Here is a 19,745-nt window from a genome sequence, read left to right as displayed (position 1 = left end):
ATAATTGTTATGCAACACTGCCACAATTTGATTTTGTTATGTGGCATAACCATTGTTTGATTTGCTATGCAGTGCTACCACTGTTTGATGTGTTATGTGGCGTTACCACTGTCTGATTTGTTATGCAGCCCTTCCACTGTTTGATTTGTTATGCAGAGATACCACTGTTTGATTTGTTATGCAGAGATACCACTGTTTGATTTGCTTTGCTGCGCTACCACTGTTTGATTTGCATTTAGCCACCAATTAGCAAGAGCTACCCAGGTGCTGAACCAAAAATTGGCCGGCTCTTAAGCTTACATTACTACTTTTCAAATACAGATAGCAAGAGAAGGAAACAAAATTGATAATAGGAGTAAATAAGAAATCTGCTTAAAATTCCATGCTCTGTCTGAATAATGAGAGAAAAAAATTGGCTTTCATATTTCTTCATATTTCTTTCTTTCTTTTTTTTTTTAATAAATCTTTATTGTGCATCAATAAGTGTACTGAACAATTAAGTGTAACAGAGTTTATGGAAAAAAAAATATTTACCAATTATGTCTGGTTGTTCTGTTCATATAGTACTGTAGAAACTAATATCCCATATACAGAGGTGCAAAGATGTACCATATTTGAATGCTTTGAACCATTAGATACATTACATTTAAGTATAGACAGATGGCAGATAAGGCTTATTGCTTCCAAGCAATCAGAAGGGGCCCATATTAGATATTATAGATAACAGATACGTATTCTCCTCCCATACTATCCATTGGTATGCAGCATATTAATCAACTGTGGTCTTTATACTGAACTGAGGGTACTAATAACTTTTTTATGACTAGCAATCTAGTACTCAGGCTTGTTCACACAGCTGCTCTCAGTATAATTGTGGTTCCTCCTAAATACCTTATTTTATAATATTCTCCTTAAAGTGAAGGTAAACTTTTATGAATGAAAGCCTGTTTTTTTTAAAAAATACTATTAAAAACAGGGGCACTTTCACTCATCAAAGTTTAGAAAGTAGATTAAAAACTTACCTTTGTTTTTTTCACAGCCAGAGCAGCTTCCCCCACGCAGAGATCCTCTCTTCACACGTCATCAATTACTAATCCGTCTTCCTCCAATCACGGTATGGCCTCAGTCAATGACTACCCTTGGGGGAAAGCTGTGATTGGAGGAAGCTGGATTAGTCATTGATGACGTGTGAAGAGAGGATCTCTGCGTGGGGGAAGCTGCTCTGGCTGTGAAAAAAACAAAGGTAAGCCCCTGTTTTTAATAGTATTTTAAAAAAAACGGGCTTTCATTCATCAAAGTTTACCTTCACTTTAATCCAGCATTATACATTCATAGTTAGCTGCCCTCGTTAGGACTAAATTACAAGTGGCGTTTTTTTTTTTTGGAGATCCCAAAAACTCAGCTAGAGTTAAGCTTTTTGCGCTATTCGGGTTGCGCTGGTATGACAAGTTCCAAAAAAACCTATGTTGCGCTAGCGGTAACCCAAATAGCGAAAAAATCATAACTTAAGTTTTCATGTGCGCGTGCATGTATTCCCCCATAGAAATCAATGGAGAGAAAAAAGGAGAAAAAAACCTAACACCCAAGATTGCGCAAACACCATCGCATATTCGCATTCCATATAGAAATCAATGGAGAAATTTATTTATTTTTAAAAACCTAACACCACAAAAAAACATAGCATATTAGAATTAGCAAATGTGAAATTTTTACAGTAAATACATAGTTAAAATCTTTATTAAACATGAATATTGCATATACAGTGGGGCAAAAAAGTATTTAGTCAGCCACCAATTGAGCAAGTTCTCCCACTTAAGAAGATGAGAGGGGCCTGTAATTTTCATCATAGGTATACCTCAACTATGAGAGACAAAATGTGGAAACAAATCCAGACAATCACATTGTCTGATTTGGAAAGAATTAATTTCAAATTATGGTGGAAAATAAGAATTTGGTCAATATCAAAAGTTCATCTCAATACTTTGTTATATATCCTTTGTTGGCAATGACAGAGGTCAAACGTTTTCTGTAAGTCTTCACAAGGTTGTCACACACTGTTGCTGGTATGTTGGCCCATTCCTGCATGCAGATATCCTCTAGAGCAGTGATGTTTTGGGGCTGTCGCTGGGCAACACTTACTTTCAACTCCCTCCAAAGGTTTTCTATGGGGTTGAGATCTGGAGACTAGCTAGGCCACTCCAGGACCTTGAAATGCTTCTTACGAAGCCACTCCTTCATTGCCCAGGCGGTGTGTTTGGGATCATTGTCATGCTAAAAGACCCAGCCACGTTTCATCTTTAATGCCCTTCCTGATGGAAGGATGTTTGCACTCAAAATCTCACGATACATGGCCCCATTCATTCTTTCATGTACACAGATCAGTCGTCCTGTTCCCTTTGCAGAGAAACAGCCCCAAAGCATGATGTTGCCACCCCCATGCTTACAGTATGCCTACATACAGTAGGTATGGTGTTCTTTGGTTGCAACTCAGCATTCTCCTCCAAACATGACGAGTTGTGTTTCTACCAAACAGAAATACCTGTTACACTATGCAAGCGTAACTCTAGGGGGCGCTAGAAGAAATATATAAAACAATCTGTAGGATAATACTGAAGTATAGTAAAAACAATAAAAACTTAAAAATAATATAAAATGATCAGATAATAATGTATAAAGACAAAATAATAATGACAATTACAGAAAAAATGAGACATGGACTCTCATCAAATGTGATGTGATCAATATAAACAGAAAATGCAGCTTAAAACAATATATAATAAATAAATAGTATTAAGTCTCTAATAAGTTCTTATCTGTATATGATATTGATGCTCAGACAGTCCCAAGATTAGGAGGGCACTTCAGAGGTTTATTAGTCCTCCTGGGTAGCACATATATAAGATTCTCCCTTAGATCCAGAAGTCAGCTCCTTGTCACAAAACCAGTCTGGGTAAATACTCTCTCTGTGCAAAGAAAATCACAAAGAAAAGGGCGCCTCCTCGTGTGATATAGTTTGGACAAATGTAAAAATAGGTGAATACAGATTTTATACTCACAAGTAAAGCAGCACTCTGTTGTGCTTATAGAGGCAGACTGGGAGTTCACAGTGTCCCAGTTCACTGACCAAGGCAGTGCAACAAATCACTCCAGGGTAGATTTCAATCAAGCTCAGGCTCTCAGCAAAGAGTTAAAATACCATAGTTTAATGGTGCAGTAAAATACAATATAAAATGTCACAAATGTGACCGTAACAATGGATAAACAAGCAACTAGTTTCTCAGATCTCTGTCTGTTTCCTCAGGCTTCTATCCAAAGACTGAGAGCTCTGGCTTATAAATGCTAAATGACCACTCGAAGAGTGAAACATAACCACACCTATTCAGGTGTGGAAGTGAACCTGCCTCATCAGGTGTGTGAGTGCACACCTGTTTCAATCAGACCATAGTTAGAATACAATGATTAAAACCATTTCCAAATAATTCACATTATACTAAAAAACAAACAAGTACTGTACAAATTGGTTAATACAGGATGTAAAAAAACAACAACCATAGCCAAACATTATCTTATGGTGGATATCATGTCAGCATCATATGTTATAGGATATTATTATGGTATTCTAAAATAGTAACATTAAAAAATTGTTCCCCACCCTTTTTTAAATTTTTTTTATATATATATATATATATATATATATATATATATACACACACATACATATATAAAAAGTACATGATATTCTAATTATTGGTGTTCATACCAAATGTCTTAGTATGTTGTCAGTTAGTCTAAATAAGTTAAAGTTTTATTAAAGCACCTATTGATGTTAACAGCCTTTGGTCAAATATGTATAAGCAAGATTTTCTATAGGAGAGAGCCCTTTAAATTATGCAGGCCTTATTGAAAATATATATATATATACACACACACACACATTTATCCTTATCTACATATATATATTCATACATATACACACACATACATATTTTAAGTCTAATGCACCTGGTGTTCCCAGGCAGTCTCCTATCCAGGTACTGACCAGGCCTGGCCCTGCTTAGCTTCTAAGATCAAACGGGATCAGGTACATTCAGTGAAGTGTGGTAATATCTTAATCTAAGCGATATGAAATGTATGTATTAAGCAATAGATAAGTGTACTTAGTGAATATCTATTAACCTACTCTAATGTGTAAAAACGGAGTTGTAATACATTATGTTCAATATACAAAAATAAGATGGTATAGAAATACAGTAGTAACAATATTGTTTAATGTGTTGGAGATAATGTTGAGGTGTATATTGTGAGTGGAGACTTAACTAAAATGATACAATAAAAATAAAAATGTTCAGTGAACAGTGTATATGTTTTCTAATGTGCAGCATATATATTCATAAATCCATAATAGTATGGGTGTATTACATGTATTAAACCGGTATATCCTATGTTGGTATAACAAACCCATATCTTGAAGTGGTATATATAGATATACATACACATACATGAACACACACATATATATATATATATATATATATATATATATATATATATATACATACACACATACATATACACATACACATACACATATATATATATATATATACACACATACATACACACACACACACACATATATATATACACACACCCACACATACACATCGCATGTGCCCTAAATGATTGTGTTATATACCAATCATGACTATAATGTGATCAACCTTATGTGATGTATGATACATACATGTGTGCTGTGATATATAAAAGTGAAGAATAAATGTATGACTATAAAGTCAATATGTGTAGTATATAATATAAATTTGTACTGTGATATACAAAGAGGAGAAAAATAAATGTATGACTATAAAGTCAATATGTGTAATATATAATATAAATTTGTACTGTGATATACAAAGAGGAGAAAAATAGCTATAAAGTCAATATATACACCTCTGATAATACCTGTGTAATATTAAATAGCTATAGTGTTGCATGGAAAAAAATGATGACCTGATAATCCACAGCAAGATGTACAAAAATATTATATTCAAAAAGCAGACATATCTATGTTCTCATTCAATCCTGTGGGAAAGAGAGTACCAAATTTATAGATCCAGTAGGTTTCCCTTTGACATAACTTTTTGAACCTATTAGTTCCTTGCTTGTATTGTATTCTCTCTAGAGGGGTTATGCAAAATTGACATTTAGTACCACAATGATGTTGAACATGATGTCTTGATACACTATGTTTGAGTGAACCTTTTTGCATAACCCCTCTAGAGAGAATACAATACAAGCAAGGAACTAATAGGTTCAAAAAGTTATGTCAAAGCGAAACCTACTGGATCTATAAATTTCGTACTCTCTTTCCCACAGGATTGAATGAGAACATAGATATGTCTGCTTTTTGAATATAATATTTTTGTACATCTTGCTGTGGATTATCAGGTCATCATTTTTTTCCATGCAACACTATAGCTATTTAATATTACACAGGTATTATCAGAGGTGTATATATTGACTTTATAGCTATTTTTCTCCTCTTTGTATATCACAGTACAAATTTATATTATATATTACACATATTGACTTTATAGTCATACATTTATTCTTCACTTTTATATATCACAGCACACATGTATGTATCATATATCACATAAGGTTGATCACATTATAGTCATGATTGGTATATAACACAATCATTTAGGGCACATGCGATGTGTATGTGTGGGTGTGTGTATATATATGTGTGTGTGTGTGTGTATGTATGTGTGTATATATATATATGTGTATGTGTATATGTATGTGTATATGTATGTGTGTATGTATATATATATATATATATATATATATATGTATGTATATGTGTGTTCATGTATGTGTATGTATATCTATATATACCACTTCAAGATATGGGTTTGTTATACCAACATAGGATATACCGGTTTAATACATGTAATACACCCATACTATTATGGATTTATGAATATATATGCTGCACATTAGAAAACATATACACTGTTCACTGAACATTTTTATTTTTATTGTATCATTTTAGTTAAGTCTCCACTCACAATATACACCTCAACATTATCTCCAACACATTAAACAATATTGTTACTACTGTATTTCTATACCATCTTATTTTTGTATATTGAACATAATGTATTACAACCCCGTTTTTACACATTAGAGTAGGTTAATAGATATTCACTAAGTACACTTATCTATTGCTTAATACATACATTTCATATCGTTTAGACTAAGATATTACCACACTTCACTGAATGTACCTGATCCCGTTTGATCTTGGAAGCTAAGCAGGGCCAGGCCTGGTCAGTACCTGGATGGGAGACTGCCTGGGAACACCAGGTGCATTAGACTTAAAATATGTATGTGTGTGTATATGTATGAATATATATATGTAGATATGGATATATGTGTGTGTGTGTATATATATATATATATATTTTCAATAAGGCCTGCATAATTTAAAGGGCTCTCTCCTATAGAAAATCTTGCTTATACATATTTGACCAAAGGCTGTTAACATCAATAGGTGCTTTAATAAAACTTTAACTTATTTAGACTAACTGACAACATACTAAGACATTTGGTATGAACACCAAGAATTAGAATATCATGTACTTTTTATATATGTATGTGTGCATATATATATATATATATATATATATATATATATATATATTTTTTTTTTTAAAGGGTGGGGAACAATTTTTTAATGTTACTATTTTAGAATACCATAATAATATCCTATAACATATGATGCTGACATGATATCAACCATAAGATAATGTTTGGCTATGGTTGTTGTTTTTTTACATCCTGTATTAACCAATTTGTACAGTACTTGTTTGTTTTTTAGTATAATGTGAATTATTTGGAAATGGTTTTAATCATTGTATTCTAACTATGGTCTGATTGAAACAGGTGTGCACTCACACACCTGATGAGGCAGGTTCACTTCCACACCTGAATAGGTGTGGTTATGTTTCACTCTTAGAGTGGTCATTTAGCATTTATAAGCCAGAGCTCTCAGTCTTTGGATAGAAGCCTGAGGAAACAGACAGAGATCTGAGAAACTAGTTGCTTGTTTATCCATTGTTACGGTCACATTTGTGACATTTTATATTGTATCTTACTGCACCATTAAATTATGGTATTTTAACTCTTTGCTGAGAGCCTGAGCTTGATTGAAATCTACCCTGGAGTGATTTGTTGCACTGCCTTGGTCAGTGAACTGGGACACTGTGAACTCCCAGTCTGCCTCTATAAGCACAACAGAGTGCTGCTTTACTTGTGAGTATAAAATCTGTATTCACCTATTTTTACATTTGTCCAAACTATATCACACGAGGAGGCGCCCTTTTCTTTGTGATTTTCTTTGTACAGAGAGAGTTTCTACCAAACAGTTCTACTTTGGTTTCATCTGACCATATGACATTCTCCCAATCCGCTTCTGCATCATCCAAATGCTCTCTAGCATACTTCAGACTGGTCCAGACATGTACTGGCTTAAGCAGGGGGACACGTCTGGCACTGCAGGATCTGAGTCCCTGGTGGCGTAGTGTGTTACTGATGGTAGCCTTTGTTACATTGGTCCCAGCTCTCTGCAGGTCATTCACTAGGTCCCCCTGTGTGGTTCTGGGATGTTTGCTCACCGTTCTTGTGATCATTTTGACCCCACGGGGTGAGATCTTGCATGGAGCCCCAGATCGAGGAAGATTATCAGTGGTCTTGTATGTCTTCCATTTTCTAATTATTGCTCCCACAGTTGATTTCTTCACACCAAGCTGCTTGCCTATTGCAGATTCAATCTTCCCAGCCTAGTGCAGGTCTACAATTTTGTTTCTGTTGTCCTTCGACAGCTCTTTGGTCTTCACCATAGTGGAGTTTGGAGTGTGACTGTTTGAGGTTGTGGACAGGTGTCTTTTATACTGATAACAAGTTCAAACAGTTGCTCTTAATACAGGTAATAAGTGGAGGACAGAGGAGTCTCTTAAAGAAGAAGATACAGGTCTGTGAGAGCCAGAAATCTTGCTTGTTTGTAGGTGACCAAATACTTATTTTCCACCATAATATACAAATAAATTCTTTCCAAATCAGACAATGTGATTGTCTGGATTTGTTTCCACATTTTGTCTCTCATAGTTGAGGTATATCTATGATGAAAATTACAGGCCTCTCTCATCTTCTTAAGTGGGAGAACTTGCACAATTGGTGGCTGACTAAATACTTTTTTTGCCCCACTGTATATGTTTTTCCATCTTTCATCTACTTAAAGGGATACTGAATCCAATTTTTTTCTTTCATGATTCAGATAGATCATGCAATTTTAAGCAACTTTCTAATTTACTTCTATTATCAATTTTTCTTCGTTCTCTTGCTATCTTTATTTGGAAAAGAAGGCATCTAAGCTAAGGAGCCAGCAAATGTTTGGTTCAGTACCATGGACAGCACTTGTTTATTGGTGTGGTCCAATCGGCAAGGACAACCCAGTTTGTTCACCAAAAATGGGCCGGCATTTAAACTTACATTCTTGCTTTTCAAATAAACATACCAAGAGAATGAAGAAAATTTGATAATAAGAATAAAATAGAAAGTTGCTTAAAATTGCATGCTTTATCTGAATCACGAAAGAAAATTTTTGGGTTCAGTGTCCCATTAATGGCAAAGTGCTCTAGTGCACTTATATATATGTCTAAATATGTGTACATATATATTTATGTGTTTATATGTGTATATATGTCTGCCAATACAAATATACACATATAAATACATTAATACATATATACACATACATACATATAAATACATCTTTAGCAATGTATCTGTATGTATCTCTAGGTAAAAGTACTTTGGCAGCCAAGATCTCATATCTTTGAGCCCTTATAACTTTTGTGTGCAATCTTTATTTTTACATTTTCCTACTACCAGGAGGAGGCAAAGACACCCCAACCAAAGGCTTAAATACCTACCCCACTTCCCCAGTAATTATTTGCCATTTGTCACAGGAGGATGGCAGAGACGTGTCGGAAGATTTGGAGTAGTCTCTTATGGAGTGTAGTACTCTTCGACATGGAACTGGAGTTTTAAGTAGTCCTGTCAGCCTCTCAGTGAGACCATTGACGAAAGTTAACAGCTCCTTAAGCAATCAGTGTTGACATGTTTGCTGCCTGCTTTCTTCACTCAAGTCCATGTCAGAAGCGCTGCTACAATCTGTCAAACTTGAAGGACCGTGTCACTGTTCCACGTCATAGATTCTGGTAAGATCGTTTCAACACATATTGCAAACGCTAGAAGACAGGGTCACAGTGTGGCTCCTTTTATCTATATGGAATCAAGGGTTAATATCTCCTGAGGGGGATTATGAACAGTTGGGTTTAATCATAAATGCTGTATTTGATTTTATGCTGCTTTATGTGGGAGATGTTTATGGGCTCATAGGCTGAGGTGGAACATACAGGTTTCACTTTCACTTTGAAGGCTGCACATCTTAAAAGCTTGGCACGCTTTTTCTCATAGCAGGGACGGTCCTGCATTGCGCACCATGTGACCGGAATGGTCAGGGCTCCTATTTCCTTTCACTTGACCGAGTTACGGAGAGGAGTTTTTTCTCTGTTTTGTCTGGGTCATAGGAGGTGGTGAGTGCCCCAGCCATTGGGGGTATAAAGGTTCTGTTTTTTATTTAAAATAAGTGATGCCTGTTTATATTGTGAGGGAACTATGGGATATCCGCCCTCTCAATTATGTTCCATATGCCTTGATAATGGTAGTATATCAAATAAGGTTGTCATGTTTGATACCACTGAACCACCCACCTCTGAGGAGACCTCGTCCAGTGAGGTGCACAGCCTACATGCATCTTTTTATACACATGCAGCTTCCCATTGCACTGCTAATCCTCCATTTGGAGGGGGGGCTTTTTTCACCAGACGTTACTGCACAGTTTCATATGGCGGTGTCTGCGGCCATTAGTGCTTTCCCTTGCACTGCTAAGAGCAAGCGAAAGGTTAAATCTTGCACTCCTGCCCAGGTGGCATCATGTAATTTTTCAGATATATCCGATCAGTTATCCGAAGATGAGGTTCTGTCAGGATGCCAGGAATCAGAATGAGACGAGAAGTGCAAAAATAATCACACCTTTATTAATAACAAAAAAATAATAAAAAAGTCCACAAGTCAAATAACAAGCCAGGAATCAAAACTAGAGCTGGTAGTCAGACGAGCCGAGTCAGGAGCCAAAGAGAGTAGTCAGACAAGCCAGAATCAGGAACAAGGAGAACAGCAGAGTCAGGAACAAGCCAGGGATCAGGAACCAGAATTAGATTCCTCTCCCCTGTTGTCTGCCTTTTAAGGATCCCGGTTCCGGGCTCTCTGAGGATGGGTTTTCTTTTTCCCATCCCTACTTGGTTGGTGCTATTTCTACGCTTGCCACACGTAATACTAGCCCGTGTGAGGATAGTTTGTCGTTCATAGAGCCGCCGAATATAAGAATGCAAACTCCTTATATAAAGAGGATGTTTCAAACTATGGGATATTTGCTTTACTGTCGGCGCTTGTCACCACAGTTGCTGGACGGCTACCTTTTGATGCGTCTCCTTCGCGAAAATGATCAAGGTGGAGTGTTCCCTCGACATTTTTCAGGAAAGAATTACGGCCTTCTGGGTTACTAATTCTTTTATCTGTGCTGTTATTACGCAGATTAAGTAGCCTATGGCTAAGACTTCAGGGTTTCTGTTCAGGCCCGTAAGGCGCTCTGACAGATATAACTTCTAAGTCTAGTCTCTTCAGGGGCGGACTGAGACCAACCAGGGCCCTCGGGCAAAAGTGTGGCAGGGCCCCCCCCACCCACCTACCTCCTCTGCCCCTCCCCCCTAATGCCCCTCCCACCTACTGTGCTCCTCCCACCTTATATGACTCTCCCCCAGTCTAATGCCCCTCCCACCTCATGTGCTCCGCCCACCTCATATGCCCCTCCCCTAACATGTTTTTAATTGCAATAGAAAGCAAAAAATTTTTACCTTAAATATTTTAATAACAAAATATGAATTAACAAGTGCTTTTTTTAATCATACACATAATTATAAAGTCAACTGTGAGTCATATAAATAATTGTATCCACCAATCAGCAAGCGCTACCCAGGTGGTGAACAAAAAATGGGCCAGCTCCTAATCTTAAATTCCTGCTTTTTCAAATCAAGATAGCAAGAGAACAAAGAAATTGATAACAGGAGTAAATTAGAAAGTTGCTTAAAATTGCATGTTCTCTCTAAACCATGAAAATTTATTTTCCACAGAAATATATCAAAATCTTACATGACCACCACTAAATACAGATTTGCATAATTAACAAATGAATGATAAGAAGACAATACAATATCACTTTGTCTGAACTTCATATGAGTAGTTACAGTAGTAGATTTTTTGTAACGGATTTAAGTTATGATTTTAAGTTATTTAAGAATATTCCAAAATACCAACCAAAGTAACAAGTATAATATATATTTTTATAACGTTTACACTTTGCCTTCCCCCCTTTTACATGAAAACTTGAAGTATTAATCTAAATGGGGGATACTTAACTTGGAAGTATTTATCTAAAGGGGCTTGTCTCCGATAATCATGTACCCTTCAATATTTTTTTACACTCGTGTCCTGTGATATTTATATATAGACTTTTAATTCAAGCATTTTCATTGTTTCTGAAAAAAACAAAAACTGATCTCTAGGGACAGACTGACAACTGGTTGACAAGGCAGCTCCCACTACTTTACTAAAGTGGAGACTAGTCTTGAAATTGAAAATTAGATTTTTACAGGTTACCTAGGGACCAGTTGTGCACAAACATTATTAATTTCCTGCTACAATATCAATTTAAGCAACTGAAAAAAAAATTGTAAAGGGATGTAAAGGGATAAACATTTTCGAAAGCCCTGTGTATGTATGTATGTGAGTGTGTGTGTGTGTGTGTGTGTGTGTATGTATGTATATATATATATATATATATATATATATATATATATATATATATATATATATGAGTGTGTATATGACTTATGTACGCACATATAATATATATATATATATATATATATATATATATATATATATATATATATATATATATATATATATATATATATATATATATATATATATATATAAAAGGAAGTAGACTAGTACAGCCTCTGGCCCCACTCCGGCAGCAGTCGGCTCCAATTTGTTTATAATGCATATAGTACTAGTATAAAATTACACTGTATTAATTGTGATGCAGTGTGAATTTTACAGATAAGTAAACAATGTCAGAATATATATATATATATACACACTATATATGTGTGGTGTACTACATGTGTGGGATATATGCACAAGTGTCTGATTTTCAGTGTTACCAAACAAACATGCCATATGTAATATATGATATAAAACGTTTGCATGTAAGCAAGTTTATTAGCTTGAAGCTTCTAATTTATTGCACCTGCCATGTATTGTATACATATATGTGCATTTGTTTCCTCATATGTTCATATGATTTATAATATGCAATGCAATTGGAAAATTAATATCCATTAAACATTTGTTCTTCTATTTTACTGTAGGTACTACACACTATGGGCTAGTGTGATACTGAGTAACTATACAATTTATGTTTGTGCTATAAGTTTAGCATTTTAATATGAGTTATAACTAACATGTGTGCAAGCTTTATACATTAATGTATTATATGTGTTTTATATACTATTCAGCTTAATTATTTCAAAGTGATGTTACATTTTTTGAGATTGACCAGTGGTGCACTAGACAATTGCTAAGAATGATACACAAACCACAAAGACAGCAACTATATTTGTATTGTCTTATGTGGTGTTTAAGGTGTTTGGAAGGAGTTTGTTGTCCTGGAGAGGAGCTGTGCTTTCATTTGTGACTGTAAGTAGAATATTACAGCAGGGCCTGGATTAATCTAATGAGTAAGAGCCCTAAGAATTTATTTCAGCTCCACAATGCTATTGGTCTGAGCGAGGTCTCATATAAGTTTATTGAGTGGCACCCTTCTCAGTCTATATCACCTTAAGTTCATTGTGAGATAAATTATAAGGGTCTGGGGGAAATATTAATTGGGAGGTAAACATGAAGTTTTTACCTTAATGAAAAATTGTTCGATTAATCTTTGGAAGACAAAGGATTAATTTATTTTCTGAGTAAAGGCACAGGAAATTATTAGGTTGGGTAAGCTAATTGCATGTTTAACTTGAATGGGTTATATCTAAGACAATGAACTACCCATAATATTAACATCTTTACAGATAGACTATTTTTTTTGAAAAATGGTATGAACACAATATTTGGTAACTAAACCTACGATGGTTTAAGTAGACAAATAAGTGTGCTGATGAATAAATTGAGCATATTTAGTAGTTTAGTGCAGTGATTTTTAACCTTTTTTTTGCCGTGGCACACTTTTTTACATTAAAAAATCCTGTGGCACACCACCATCCCAAAATTTAAAAAAAAATCACACATTGTAGCCTAATACAACATATATATATACACATACACACAAACACACACATACTGTATGTATTGTGCTGTTATGCCATGCCTCCTACAAACTACCCCTGCACTGGGAGTAAAAGACAAACAAAGTTTAAAAAATATGTCACACTGTTGTCAGTCTGCCGTGGCACACCTGAGGATCGCTCACGGCACACTAGTGTGCCACGGCACACTGGTTGAAAAACACTGGTTTAGTGTACAGAAATCCAGGACCATCTAGCCATGCTCCAGCCTCCAGAGTGCCCCAAATCCCACCTCAGCACACCAGACTGTCTATTACTACATCCAACAACACCCAAGGATGTCTGTGGCTCCTTCCTATCCTTCATTACTCCACCTACTGAGCACCTGTGCATACTTGTATACATTTCCTGAAACAAGACTCATTCACCCTAAAAAGCAATCATCATTTCTCTTTAAATATGTTTTATGATATTTCACAGACTACACTTATCCCTATTTTTTTGTGTTTAGACTCCTGTAAAGGTTTAACTCCTTGACTGACTGAGAGGGTTAAACGGATACAACACTATTGCCACAAATATGCTAAATATCTAAATGGTTAAGAAAGTGATTCTATTACAAAATGTATAAAACTTAACAGAAGCAGAATGCATCTATATTTAGTTAAATCCAGCATATTTTGTGTGTGTAAAGGAATGCAAAATAATTGTATGTGCTAAATAGAATGCGTATGCAAACATTTTCTATTTCTTTTGTTTACATTGATATATTATGAACATAATTGAGCATGTTCACACTCTGAAAAAAGTACCAGAATCTATTAACTGAAAGTGTGTCTATTTGTATGCAGTTGAAAAGTTTATCAATACTTCTATACATATTTTATTTATTAAAGTCAATGAAAATTTTAACCATTTCAAAAGCATTAGAACATACTGATAAAGTGCTCACTGCTAACAGTTTCTGTAGTGAGCATTTGCTGCCAACATTTATAACTAGATACAGAAGTCTGCCTTACCCTATTATGTTGCACAGGACACCCAGCTGGATGACTCTGAATGTCAGCCCAATTTTCTTATCCCAAACCAGGACCATCCGAGGAGTGTCATACTCGAAAAGGAAATCAGAGCAGGTCTGCTTGAATTTGTGTGACTGTGAGCAATGCATTTAGCTGTTGTGATCTAAGTGACCTCGGGTCATATGCTTGGCATAGTGTTCTAGTGTCAAGTGGTGCAGCAAAGTACAGTCAACCCTGGCCTGGGCCCTGTATGAGAGTTTCATTACAAGACAACACTTTTTAGTCTCTCCATGTACTGTATGAGTTGCCTGGGGTGCCTCTAAGGGGCGTGTGATGCTTGTCATTAGTTTGTGATATAACACAGTCACTTACCTTAACCTTACTCGTTGTCCGATGTCGCCTCTCAGCCGTTCTGACTCCTGACTCAGTGTCCTGTTCTCCTCATTGGCTCCTTCACGTTATCACGTGTCCACACACAGTCTGCTGCAGCTCCTGCCGCCTGAGCCTAATGCGCAGTTACAATTGTGTGCGCACGGCGTGTGGGGGCGGAGCTGAGCAACCAGACAGAGCCAGGGCAGGTAGGAGACAGAGTGTGATAATATGTGGACCAGATTCTGCCCAGATTGACACCGGTGACCGGCTGGTCCACATATTGCAGGGCAGGCTGCCGCTTACTGTAACAGGCTCCACGGCACGGCTCCAAAGTCCTCAGTCCAGTCTTTGTACTTTGTTTAATTATTCAGTCAGACAGAGACACAGGACCTGTCATCATACATCTGATAAGTTCCACACAAGTCACAACATGCTGCCGAGGGCCCCCCAACCGCCCCCCACCCCCGCAAAGAAAAAAGCCAAAAAAAATCATAATACATTTTTTTAATAAAAAAATAAATAAAAATACAGCTTCAGTATGATGCAGGGGCCCCTTTAAGAAGCCGGGCCCTCGGGCCAAGGCCGATTTGCCCGACTTGTCAGTCCGCCCCTGAGTCTCTTCCCTCTCCTTTACGGGAAGGAGTTTGTTTGACTATCTCCACGGTTTCAGGGGTCAAGGGTGCCTTCATACAAACCAAGAGTTTTTGGAAGCCGGCTCAGTCCTGGGATAGATCCAAGCAGAGCAGGAAGCCCACCGAGACTAAGTCTGCATGAAGAGGCGGCCCTCAGTCTTAATTTGGAGTGTGTAGGGGCAGACTGACACTCTTTCAGAGGCTTGGTTCAGAGACGTGCAGGATCCTTGTGTCCTGGAGGTTATAGCTCAGGGTTACAAGATAGGTTTAAAATCTCATCCACCCACGGGCAGATTCATCCTCTCAACCTGTTTTCAAGACTAGGAAAGAAGGAAGCCTTTCTGGAGTGCATAAGAGATTTGTGCTCCTTTGGAGTCATTCTCCCAGTCCCTATCGTAGAGAGAGGTTTGAGATACTATTCAAACTTTTCATGGTCCCAAAGAAAGAGGGAACTTTCCGTCCAGTTCTGGCCTAAAGTGCTTAAGCAAATTTCTAAATGTCCCCTCCTCAAGATGGAGACAATAAGGTCCATCCTTTCCTTCATTCAGGAAGGACATTTTATGACCTCTATAGATCTGAAGGAGGCATTCCTTCACCTTCCAATCCACAGGGAACACTTCCAGTTCCTTAGGTTTGCATTCCTGGACCAGCACTTCCAGTTCATTGCACTTCCGTTTGTTCCAGCTACTGCTCCAAAATTTTTTACAAAGGTTCTAGGGGCTCTTCTAGCAGTCGCCAGAACCTGGGGTGTAGCAGTAGCTCCCTACTTGGACGATATTCTGGTACAAGCACCATTGTTTCGTCTGGCGGAATTCCTTTTGGAATCTCTCCTCCTCCTTTTTCGATACCACGGTGGGAAGATAAGTTCTCTTATTCCATGCACCAGGGTGGAATTCCTGGGCACTATAATGGATCCATAGACATGTGAATATTTCTGACCAGAGAGGTTGCAAGCTAGCTTCATGTCTTGCCCTCCAGACCTCCTAAAGGTCATCTGTGGCTCAGTGTATGGAGGTGATTGGTCTCATGGTGTCCAGCATGGACATAGTTCTCTTTGCCAGGTTCCACCTCAGGCCGTTGCAACTGTGCATGCTGAGGCAGTGGAACGGAGATCATTTGGATCTGTATCAACAGATTTCTCTGGACAACCCGTCAAGAGAATCGGTTTCTTGGTGGCTCTGTCCGGATCACCGAGGGACATCCTTTTTAAGACCATCTTGGGTGACTGTGATGATGGACGCAAGTCTGTCAGGATAGGGAGCTGTTTGGGATGCCAAGAAGGCGCAGGGCCTGTGGATGCAGAAGGAGAGCTCCTGTTCAACATTCTAGACCTTCTGGGAATATTCAATGCTCTGAAGGCTTGGTCCCTACTGGGTTCGTTCCAATTTATCTGAATTCCAATCAGACAATATAACCTAGGTGGCATATTTGAACCATCTAGGGGGGAACAAGAAGCTCCCTAGCAATGAGGGAAGTATCTTGGATTCTGGAGTGGGCAGAGACCCACAACTGTTCACTTTCAGCGATCCAGATTTCGGGTGTGGACATCTGGGAAGCAGATTTTTTCAGCAGACAATCCTTTCATCCGGGGGAATGGTCTCTCCATCCCAAAGTGTTTGCGGAGATATGCAACAGGTGGGGAATGCCGGAGATAGATCTCATGGCGTAATGTTGCAATAACAAGCTACCCAGATATGGGTATTATAAGGTGTGGAGGACCTACTTATTCTGGTTTGTCCTGGCACAAAGTAAACGTTGCCAGAATTCTTTCTTTTCTCCAGGGGGGACTGGAGAAGGGCCTCTCAGCTAGTTCCTTGAAAGGACAGATTTCAGCCCTGTCTGTTTTACTGCACTAGAGGCTCACTGAGCTTCCGGATGTACAGTCTTTTGTTAAGGTTCTGACTAGGATCAGGCCGGTGTTTAGATCTAATGCTCCGCCTTGAAGTTTAAATCTTGTTCTTAAAGTTTTGCAACGGGCTCTGTTTGAGCCTATGCATGACGCTGACATTAAGTTGTTGTCTTGGAAGGTTCTTTATCTACTAGCTATTGCTTCTACACGCAGAGTCTCTGAGATTGCTGACTTGCAATGTGACCCTCCTTATCTGGTGTTCCATGCTGATAAGGCTTTTCTATGATCTAAGTTATGATTTCTTCCTCAGGTTGTGTCAAATCGCAACATCAATCAAGAAATTGTGGTTCCTTCCTTATGTCCTAATATTTCTTCATCAAAGGAACGTTTACTGCATAATCTGGATGTGGTCCGTGCCTTGAAGTTCTATCTTCAGGCTATGAAGGAATTTAGACAAACTTCTTCTCTGTTTGTTATCTATTCTGGGAAGCGTAGGGGTCAGAGGGCCTCTTCGACCTCCTTATCTTTTTGGTTGAGGAGTATCATCCGCTTAGCATGAGACAGTGGGACTTAAGCCTCCTCAGAGGCTTACGGCTCATTCTACAAGAGCAGTGGTTTCCTCTTGAGCCTTCAAAAATGAGGCCTCTATGGATCATATTTGTAAGGCGGCTACCTGATCCTCCTTACATACTTTTGCCAAATTGTAAGTGTGATGGTTTTGCTTCTGCTGAAGCAGCCTTCGGGAGAAAGGTTTTGCAGGCTGTGGTGCCCTCAGATTAGGGGCCGCCTTTTTTTTTTTTTTACCCTCCCATTCAGTGTCCTCTGTAGCTTGGGTATTGTTTCCCACAAGTAATGAATGCAGCTGTGGACTCTCCCTGTATTAAGAAAGAAAACATAAATTATGACTAACTTTAATTTCCTTTCCTTCAATACAGGGAGAGTCCACAGCTCCCGCCCATAATGGGCGGCTCTAAATTTATTTTATTTTCTTCTGGCACCTTTTTCACCCTGTTATTTCTCCTACTGTTTCCTTGTTCCCTCGGCAGAATGACTGGGGAATGAGGGAATTGGGGGAGGTATATAAGCCTTTGGTTGGGGTGTCTTTGCCTCCTCCTGGTGGCCAGGTTCTGTATTCCCACAAGTAACGAATGCAGCTGTGGACTCTCCCTTTATCGAAGGAAAGGAAATTATCTGGTAAGTCATAATTTGTTTTTTATTAGACAATGTTAATATGAGTGTCAGTGTATTTTTTAATATATTTTTGATGTTTTGTGTGTGTGATGTGAACTTTTTTGTTTTGGAAAACAGTTAACTACAGCTCTGAGATTGCGGTAAGTATTGAAGCTTAAATGGCGACTGCTCTAGCGCAATCATGATTTCGCTCAACTTGTAATATCAGCGCAGTGAAAATGGCTTGTGAAAAGACGATATTGCTTGCACAAAACAGTGTGCGCCTCACTTGAAATCTAGCCCTTAATGTTGTATCTCTCTTATCCACGGAGGTCCAAGAGTGATCTCAGATTTTTCAGGGGGACTTTTTATACTTTAGCTGTAAGTTAAAATCATATAGTTTAACAGAAAACTATTAGTATTACTAGTGAGTGCTGTCATTTATTATAGTAATATATATATTCAGCTACTAGACTTTACTTCATTACAGACTCATATATTAGTCCTATATGAGTGATATGTTATTTTGTTTAATTATCCCAGTAATCCCCTTTGAGAAAAATGGGACGTTCTCATTCTACAGACTCAACGAAAAATAGGGTTGGTCTTAAAATTTTCTAGGGCTGCTTTTTATTCCCAGTCCAGCACTGCCTTTAACTGGTCACTATCCTGACTCTTATTACTGCTTTCAAGGTTATACGCTTGCTTTGCTGAGATTCAGTAAATGTACATAGGTATCGGAGTCAGGATGAGAAAAGCACTAGGATTCCAGGCTCTTGTCTAAAGGATAAACTTGGGAGCATTACTGTTATTAACAACCCTGGGAAGGCTATTTGGTAAGAGGATCAATGAAAATTAAAGTTACGATCCCCAACAGCTGAGTAAAGCCCACATTTTAAAATAGTGCTACTATTCCTTTTAAGAGTTGAAACCAGAGGTACCAAGTGCCAATTGTTCTGTGGGACTCTCACCATATGGGATCTTTATCATGTAGTCATGTCCTCCTCCACATTCCCCAGCTTTTAATAGAAACCTTGAAACTGTTATGCAATTAACTGTTTGTCTTGCTGATTTGTGTGACCTCTGCCCTCACACTACACAGTCTTTAACCCCCTAACCCAGCCCATGGCTCACCCAGAAAAGCCAAGCGTCTTTAAAC

The 19,745-nt window shown here is 37.8% G+C and overlaps 1 protein-coding gene and 2 pseudogenes across 1 annotated transcript in view; 1 reads left to right on the top strand and 2 right to left on the bottom strand.

Annotated features, from left to right (window-relative positions):
• The window catches only part of NT5C1A (5'-nucleotidase, cytosolic IA), a 148,590-nt gene that overhangs the window by 87,715 nt on the left and 41,130 nt on the right, over nucleotides 1-19,745 (bottom strand). The gene's annotated exons all lie outside the window — the stretch shown is intronic.
• LOC128654847 (uncharacterized) lies at nucleotides 3,991-4,109 on the bottom strand (annotated as a pseudogene).
• Nucleotides 6,266-6,384, top strand: LOC128654874 (uncharacterized; annotated as a pseudogene).

The sequence above is a fragment of the Bombina bombina genome, chromosome 3, assembly GCF_027579735.1.
Source record: "Bombina bombina isolate aBomBom1 chromosome 3, aBomBom1.pri, whole genome shotgun sequence".
Taxonomy (NCBI): Eukaryota; Metazoa; Chordata; class Amphibia; order Anura; family Bombinatoridae; genus Bombina; species Bombina bombina.
This window is presented reverse-complemented; position numbering and strand designations above follow the sequence as displayed.